The sequence below is a fragment of the Stegodyphus dumicola genome, chromosome 3, assembly GCF_044657685.1.
Source record: "Stegodyphus dumicola isolate Sdum_Otavi_A_Nest chromosome 3, ASM4465768v1".
In the NCBI taxonomy this organism is placed as follows: Eukaryota; Metazoa; Arthropoda; class Arachnida; order Araneae; family Eresidae; genus Stegodyphus; species Stegodyphus dumicola.
This window is the reverse complement of record NC_140770.1, coordinates 234,630,325-234,639,962: the sequence shown is the minus strand read 5'-3', so window position 1 is coordinate 234,639,962 and position 9,638 is coordinate 234,630,325.

The window sequence follows — 9,638 nt, the reverse complement described above, 5'->3', positions numbered from 1 at the left end:
AAGGCTTGATGTCTCTGGATGATTTTGGGGAGATGATGGATCCCGAATTGAGTGATGAAAAAGAGAGGACTCTTTTTCCTTTCTTGTTCGTCTTGCACAGTCTCTCGGAGGGTGATATACGTTTCCCCGTCCTCCTCAATTTTCGTCAGAGGTCTCATGAATATTTTACACATCCAAGGGAAGAGCGACTTGTTATGCAGGGATTTCGAAGCGACGAAGGCCGCTTCATTCGAAGTGTGGACAATCTGGTTCGGTTGACCCCATTCTTTGGAGTAGTTGTCCAAATCGCCTAGTCGAAGAAAATGCTGTCGATTAGGAAAAAAGGCTTGGAGAACACTCGTCATATGCGAGACGTTCGTAGGCAAGAGAGTCAAGATATCTTTGGCATTCCAGTACAGGAATCCTAGATCCACATACGCGTGCACGTAATAGTCATCGCTATATTCCAGTTTGAGGAGCATGGCTTTTGTATTTTTTTTCCGTTCTCAAGGCGAAACACTCGTCTGATATGAACAAGAGCTCGCTGGCGATCCGTTTATATAGACTCCTCAGAGAGAGAGAGCGAGAGGGGAGGAGGAGGAACAAGGTTGATGAATTCTAAAATAAAAAAATGATAAAACATGAGTGTTTGTGAAGGTCATAGAGAGATGATTATAGAGTTGTTTTATTTTTTATTTTCTCAAAAGAAAAAACCAAAAGGGTCCCATTCCATACGACATGGCCTTTGAGAACGTGACGGGGTCGAAATGTGTGAAGATGGGTAGTGTGAAGCGGGGGACACCTGGATCAGGATTCCCGATTAGGGTAGAGAGGGAGGCGTGTTGCCTTTTATAGAAAAGAGAAGATTTGAAAGTGAAAGTCGAAAAACGAAATAAGATCGGCTGGCAAAATATTTTCAGAGCTCAGAAAAAAATTCTGAGATGTAAAAAAAAAAAACTTTTTGTTTATTTTTATCATGTCTTCTAGACATGATAAAAATTAACTCATCCCCCTTTTGTCTGGGTATGTTGTCTCACCATTTCTAAAAATAGACCAGAACCCAAGCTTTTCTTGGAATTCTATTCTTTAAAAGGATGTGTCATGGTCTATTTTTAGAAAGTGGGAGACAACATTCCCAGACAAAAAGGGGGTGAGTTAATTTTTTATCATGTCTAGAAGACATGATAAAAATTAACAAAAAGTTTTTTTTTTTTTTTTTTTTTTTTTACATCTCAGAATTTTTTTCTGAGCTCTGAAAATATTTTGACAGCCGATCTCATTTCGTTTTTCGACTTTCACTTTCAACTCTTCACTTTTCTATAAAAGCATTCCACGTTTCTGTTCAGAACAGTGTCTCTCTCTACCCAAATCTGAAACCCTAGTCACGAGAGAATATGAGACTAGAAAAATAGTTTAGCTTATTGATCTAAAAAATGTCCCATGCTAGAACTCAGAATTATAATCAGAGCGGGGCTTTCCAGTATCCACTTCCAAGATTTTAGATTTGCCATGGGTGACATGTTCCCAAATTCATAAATTCTTCAATTATAGTCCCCTTCTTTGACAAATGGCTAAGAAATTCTTAAAGAATATCATGATAAAGATTTAGCTATCTATATATAACATTATGTTTTCTTTTCAAAAAAAAAAATCCAGTCTTGATCGAAATGGACTTTACACACAATTTATTGTATCCCCACCTTTCCAAGATTGGTTTGAAGAAGTGATCAAAAAAAATGGGTCTGGAAGGAAAAGGGTGCATTTCGAGAAAAGAAAAGAGGACCCTCTTTTTCTCGCAATGCACCCGTTTCCTTCCAGACCCATTTCTTTTGCCTCCTCAGAACTCTCTTTCTTTTCTCCTCCCTCTCTCTCTTAAGAGGGATTGAAAGAAAGAGGCTAGATGGAAAAGTTTCTTTTTTTTTCTTTCGAGAAGATAAAAAAAAATTTGGAGGAGGAGCAAATTTTTTTTGGGTGGTGGTGGTTGTTTTTTTTAGAAGGTGATAACTTTAGTGTCATTTAAAGAGACCACCAGAGGATACGTTTGAGTCTCGACGACCTTTTCTTGACGGGGGTCTGTCTGGCAATAAGCGCTGGCATATTGTTTAGGGTAAGTAGAAGAGTCCGTCATGCCTGGATGAGGCGGTATGTAGCGCAGTCCCAGATTAAAGAGGGTGATGAAGGGAAATTTCTCCCCCGGACAGAGCAGTCGGTAAACGGGTTGATTGGGTACAACTCGAACCAGCGGCTGAGTTAAAATGCTATACACCCAGGCCAGAAGCTGATTATTTTTAGGATTATTTTCGGCCAGATGTAACATTTCTTCGCTGGAGAGGACATATCCCTCTTGAGAACTGCTGAGACTCTCAAGATCTTTTATTTTCCTGAAGACGTGGTGTTCGTCGAAAAACACGGAGAGAATGTCCCAGGTTCTTTTACTGGAAGTATGAATCAGAGGCAAAATGTCCGTAGCGTTCCAAAACAATCTTCCGTCATCCACATAACAGCGAATGCTCACAAACTCATTATATAAGACGCGGATCATCATCTTGAGTAGAAATATGGATACGCACAGCAGTCTCTCTCTCTGGGAAATAGAGTCTGTCTTCCACTCGCCTCTCTATATATACGAGAAGACCACGTGATGGGCGACGTGACGGTTAACTTCTAGAAAAAAAAATCAACTTTGTCTATCTCTCTCTCTCTATGACCTTCTATTTTTTTCCTAAAGGACACCCCGTCACCTTTTCAAAGGTCATGGGATTGAGAGGAACGAAAGAAAAAAAAACAACCATCCTTTGTATACTACCTCTGACCTTCTCCTAGAGACCCCTGTCATTTTCTTCTCGAGAGCTACGTGATGAAAGCTTTTTTTTTATTCTAAAGTTTATCAACTTTGTAGACACATGACCACGTCACCTTCTCAAAGGCCATGTCGTATGGAATGGGACGCTTTTGGTTTTTTCTTTTGAGAAAATAAAAAATAAAACAACTCTATAATCATCTCTCTATGACCTTCACAAACACTCATGTTTTATCATTTTTTTTTTATTTCAGAATTCATCAACCTTGTTCCTCCCTCTCTCTCTCTCCCTCAATCTCTCTGAGGAGTCTATATAAACGGATAGCCAGCGAGCTCTTGTTCATATCAGACGAGTGTTTCGCCTTGAGAACGGAAAAAAAATACAAAAGCCATGCTGCTCAAACTGGAATATAACGATGACTATTACGTGCACGCGTATGTGGATCTAGGATTCCTGTACTGGAATGCCAAAGATATCTTCACTCTCTTGCCTACGAACGTCTCGCATACGACGAGTGTTCTCCAAGTCTTTTTTCCTAATCGACACCATTTTCTTCGACTAGGCGATTTGGACAACTACTCCAAAGAATGGGGTCAACCGAACCAGATTGTCCTCACTTCGAATGAAGCGGCCTTCGTCGCTTCGAAATCCCTGCATAACAAGTCGCTCTTCCCTTGGATGTGTAAAATATTCATGAGACCTCTGACGAAAATTGAGGAGGACGGGGAAACGTATATCACCCTCCGAGAGACTGTGCAAGACGAACAAGAAAGGAAAAAGAGTCCTCTCTTTTTCATCACTCAATTCGGGATCCATCATCTCCCCAAAATCATCCAGAGACATCAAGCCTTCGTTGAAAAGTATCAGAAAGAGGATGATGGTGATGATGATGATGATGATGATGATGATGATGCGATATGGTCTCCAGTCGCTTAAAGAAGGGGAAACGTTCTCCGCTTTCCCTATTCCATAGACTGGAGAGTTCAATCAGGAGACCAAAAAAATGGGTCTTGGAAGGAATGAGTGCATTTCAAAATGCATTCGATTCCTTCCAAGACCCATTTTTTTGGGCCACTCTCTCCTCCAATATTGGGAGAGAGAGAGAGAAAAGAAATTTATCATCTCCTGTCCACCCAAAAAGAAACTATGTATTTTTGTTTTTCTGGATGCGGCCGAATTTGTAGAGGAATCGTCCAGAAACCGGCCCTCAAGCCCATTTTCAGACTATTTCTATACATATTCGGTCATCAAGATGGTCCGGGGACGACTTTGTTTGGACATCATCTCTATATAGATGGTGAAATTTGTATAGCCATTTCTAAAGAATCTCAGAGAAAACTAAAAGCGAGATTGCAAAAAAAGAAATAGCCTCCAGTGAACACAATTCCAACGACAGTGGATAGGAAAAGTGAAGAGTTGAAAGTGAAAGTCGAATCACGAAATGGGATCGGCTAGGAAAAATTTCTCAGAGCTCAGAAAAAAATTCTGAGATGTAAAAAAAAAAAAAAAAAAAAAAAAAAAAAAAAAAAAAAACACACTTTTTGTTAATTTTTATCATGTCTTCTAGACATGATAAAAATTTTTAGATTTTTCTAGACATGAAAGTGGGAGACATGAAATTCTAGACATGAAAGTGGGAGACAATATTCCCCCTTTTGTCTGGGAATGTTGTCTCCCACTTTCTAAAAATAGACCATGACTCATCCTTTTAAATTCTAAGAAAAGACTGGGTTCTGGTCTATTTTTAGAAACGGTGAGACAACATACCCAGACAAAAGAGGGATGAGTTAATTTTTATCATGTCTAGAAGACATGATAAAAATTAACAAAAAGTATTTATAATATATATTATATAATATATATTATATAATATATATATTATATAATATATATTATATAATATATATATTATATAATATATATATTATATATTTTTTCTTTTTCTTTCTGACTCAGAATTTTTTCTCGGCTCTCAGAAATTTTTCCCAGCCGATCCCATTTTGCTTTTTGACTTTCACTTTCAATTCTTCTCTTTTCTATAAAAGTATTCCACGTTTTTGTTCAGAATAATACGGGCTGTTGAAAAGGCAATATGTCTCGTCATCAAGATGGTCCGGGGACGACTTTGTTTGGACTCCGCCCCCCCTCCAAGCCCATTTTAAGTATATTTCTATACAAATTCGGTATAAAATTGTCCGGGGACGACTTTGTCCGGAGACGACTCTATCCGGGGACGACTCTGTTTGGACTCAACCATGACGTCATTTTAATATAATGGAATGTGTATAGAAATAGTCGGAAAAAGGACTCGAACGCCCGTTTTCAGTATATTCCAATACAAAATTGATTGTCCACAACATAAAAAAAGACATCATTTTTTTCTTGGATGGAGCTCCATTTGTATTAGAATATACTGAAAACCGACTCGAACGCCCGTTTTCAGTATATTCCAATACAAAATTGGCTGTCCACAACATAAAAAAAGACATCATTTTTTTTCTTGGATGGAGCTCCATTTGTATTGGAATATACTGAAAACCAACGTGAACGCCCGTTTTCAGTATATTCCAATACAAAATTGGCTGTCCACAAAATAAAAAAAAAGACATCATTTTTTTCTTGGATGGAGCTCCATTTGTATTGAAATATACTGAAAACCAACGTGAACGCCCGTTTTCAGTATATTCCAATACAAAATTGGCTGTCCACAAAATAAAAAAAAGACATCATTTTTTTCTTGGATCGAGCTCCACTTGTATTGAAATATACTGAAAACAACGTGAATGCCCGTTTTCAGTATATTCCAATACAAAATTGGCTGTCCACAAAAAATAAAAAAAGACATCATTTTTTCCTGGATCCAGCTCCACTCGTATTGTAATATACTGAAAACCAACGTGAACGCCCGTTTTCAGTATATTCCAATACAAAATTGGCTGTCCACAACATAAAAAAAAGACATCATTTTTTTCTTGGATCCAGCTCCACTTGTATTGTAATATACTGAAAACCAACGTGAACGCCCGTTTTCAGTATATTCCAATACAAAATTGGCTGTCCACAACATAAAAAAAAGACATCATTTTTTTCTTGGATCCAGCTCCATTTGTATTGTAATATACTGAAAACCGACGTGAACGCCCGTTTTCAGTATATTCCAATACAAAATTGGCAGTCCACAAAATAAAAAAAAGACATCATTTTTTTCTTGGATCGAGCTCCACTTGTATTGAAATATACTGAAAACCGACTCAAACACCCGTTTTCAGTATATTCCAATACAAATTGGCAGTCCTCAAAATAAAAAAAAGACATCATTTCTTTGTTGGATCGAGCTCTATTTGTATTGAAATATACTGAAAACCGACTCAAACACCCGTTTTCAGTATATTCCAATACAAATTGGCAGTCCTCAAAATAAAAAAAAAAGACATCATTTCTTTCTTGGATCGAGCTCTATTTGTATTGAAATATACTGAAAACCGACTCAAACACCTGTTTTCAGTATATTCCAATACAAATTGGCATTTCACAAAATAAAAAAAAAGACATCATTTCTTTCTTGGACCGAGCTCTATTTGTATTGAAATATACTGAAAACCGACTCAAACACCCGTCTTCAGTATATTCCAATACAAATTGGCAGTCCACAAAATAAAAAAAGACATCATTTCTTTCTTGGATCGAGCTCCATTTGTATAGAAATAGCCTAGAAATCAGTTCGAACGCCCGTTTTCAGTATATTGTAATACAAATCAAATGACATGAAAAATGCAAAAAGAGGAAAAGTAGCCTACCTTGACGGAAATTCTATTCCAAAAGAGGAAAACGTGTATCCAGGTGGGCCCACAGCACGGCCGGAACTCAAGCGAAACTCGATAGGTTGAAATCGATCCATTAAATAACATTCTTAAAAAAACAGTAAAGTTTTATTCTATTCCAAAAGGGGAAAACTTGTATCCAGGTGGGCCCACAGCACGGCCGGAACTCAAGCGAAACTCGATAGGTTGAAATCGATCCATTAAATAACATTCTTAACAAACAGTAAAGTTTTATTCACATCGAGTCGGCTGGGAAAAGTTTCTGAAAAATAAATTACCCCCCTTTTTAGTCTGAAAATTTGAAAATTGATGTCTTCAATTTTTGGAAAATTGAAGACATCAATTTTCAGACTAAGAGGGGGGTATTTTTTTTTTTTTTTTTTTTTTTTTTTTTTTTTTTTTCAGTTAGAGAAATTTTTCTCCGGCTCTCAGAAATTTTTCCGCACTCGACTGGATGAATAAAACATCCCCGTTTCTTTAAGAATGGGCCCACTGTTGACTATTTCAGCATTCGACGTTTCGCGTCCAATAATAACTGCCGGGTGTTCAAGAATGCAGATGCACCTACTAGATTTTCTACAGAGAAGCTTGACTGGATGGAGAGAGTGGATAACTTTTTCCAAGATTCTCGACTTTGGACCGTCATGAGGTAAAGGATCTTTTTGTTTTTTTTTTCTTTTAAGAAAATTTATGGATAGATTCATTTCTTTTTGAATGGACCTAGAAAAATAGGACAAAGTTCTTTTCCAAGATTGGATGAGAGAGGGACCCAAAAAAAATGGGTCTTGGAAGGAATCGAATGCATTTGCACTCATTCCTTCCAAGACCCATGTTTTTTGGTCTCCTGATTCGTCTCTCTCTCTCCTCAGTCCATTTCCATAAATATAGGGAAAGCGGAGAACCTTTCCCTACTTATTTCTAAAAAATCTTTTCTTTATTTTCTTTTCTCCTGAGTTTATGTATATATCAATTCAAATACTTTTGAGAACGGTCATCCCAATTCTCTGTCGTCTTTTCGGTTTCATCGTCCCAACACTCAGTGGACATAGTCTCAGTCGATTTTGGAGCATGGGTCGTCCGTTCATTGTCCCAACATTCAGTGGACATAGTCTCAATAGATTTTGGAGCATGAGTCGTCTGTTCATTGTCCCAACACTCAGTGGACATTGTCTTAGTGGATTTTAGAGCATGAGTCGTCCGTTCATTGTCCCAACACTCAGTGGATTTTGTCTTTGGATCCTCTGAAGATATTTTGGGGGTCTCATGAGATTCTTTGGAAGGTTCGTCCCAACAGGCTGCTGGATCGTAATGGGGAATATTTTCAGGTATGTCTCCCCAACCCTCCGTCTTCCTCGAGTTATTGGAGGAAGTTGACGACAAAGAAGAAGAGCCCATCAAGTTTAAAGGCGTATGCTCATCCGGATGTTCCATCACTTGGAAACAGGACAGATTATCCCATTTCTGGATGAGGTTATCGTACGCTTTTGGGGACGGATCCTTCTCTAACTGATCGTAGGCCTTATCAAAAGCTTGCAGAGGATTGTCTGCTTCCTCCTGAATCCTCTCCTCTTTCTCCGTTCCGTCTGGATAGACGTGATTGATATGAAAATCTCCTTCCATAATATGCCATCGATAGTTGCGCACTTTGTTTTCGGCACAATGGAAATATTTCATCCTTTGATGATGTCGGGCACATTTTTCCTGATACTTCCAAATGATTCAATCTGGCACATAAATTTCCGTCACGGGTTTTTGATAATCCAAGGCTTTAGCAAAGAATTTAGCTTTCTGGCATCCCACCACATAAATCGTGGAGAAGCTGTGAGTGAGCGATTGGAGAATGCGTCCTAAATGGTTGTAGGGAATATGACCCTCGTTGCAACGAAGTCCGTGCCGGTTTCTTGTCAGCCAGGCATTCGTCTTTTGGTTTTTTTCATTCAGTTGGTGGAAGGGGTGAGGAGGAGCAAACGTCAAAGATCCCACGGTCAAAAATCTTTTGTCGCATAGCCCAATTCTTTTAAAACGTAGGTAAATTCACCCTTCTTGTGGTTGTAGGACTGGAAACCCTCTAGATCGAGCACGATAAAGTTTTCTGAACACGCCATGGCGATGAATACGGTGATGTCTTCCACAAACAGGAGCAAAAAAAAAGAATCGAAAAGGTATATATGTATAACAGGGAAGATCTAGAAAGGGAAAAAGAAAATAAAACGTTTTAGAGTCGTCGTTTTGAAAGAGATATTTTTCTTTTCAAAGGGTTAAGAAGAGAGTTCTTTTTAAATGAAGTTATGATTATTATGATTATTAAAAAAAGAAACAAAGAATCAAATAGAGTTTATAGATAACCATATTCATAGGATCAAAGGGACTTACCAGCTCAGTTCACGTCTTCTTCTGTTCTCTGAAGAAATCTCGTGGAGGACACACACTTTTATACTCGCGCGACATCTGTCGGGATCGCGACCCCATCTAAATGTCAGGGTCATTCCAACCTCTTAAAAGGATCGGAATGAAAGAAACACTTTGATAAAAAATATATTTATGAAAAGATATCTGAGGGTCGTGAGAATATTTTCTCTCCCCACCCCCCGCCTATTTCAAAAAAAAAAATAAAAAGTCTTTCTTGGATCGCGTCAAGATTACAAAACAACTCACAGGACTTGTTTATCTCGATCTCGTCAGGGTCACCGTTTCACATAAGAAGATGGATGGACCCTGAACTTTAGACATGATAAAAATTAACTCTACCCGCCTTTTGTCTGGGAATAGGGTCTCACCGTTTCTAAAAATAGACCAGATCCCATTCTTGGAATTCTATTCTTTAGGAAAGGAGGAGTGATGGTCTATTTTTAGAAAGTGTGAGACAACATTCCCAGACAAAAAGGGGGTAGAGTTAATTTTTATCATGTCTAAGACATGATAAAAATTAACAAAAAGTTTTTTTTTTTTTTTTTAAGGCTAAAAAATTTTTCTGAGAGAGCTGAGAAAGATTTTTCCTCCCAATCTTTTTCGACGATGAAAAGGGGAAAACTACTGA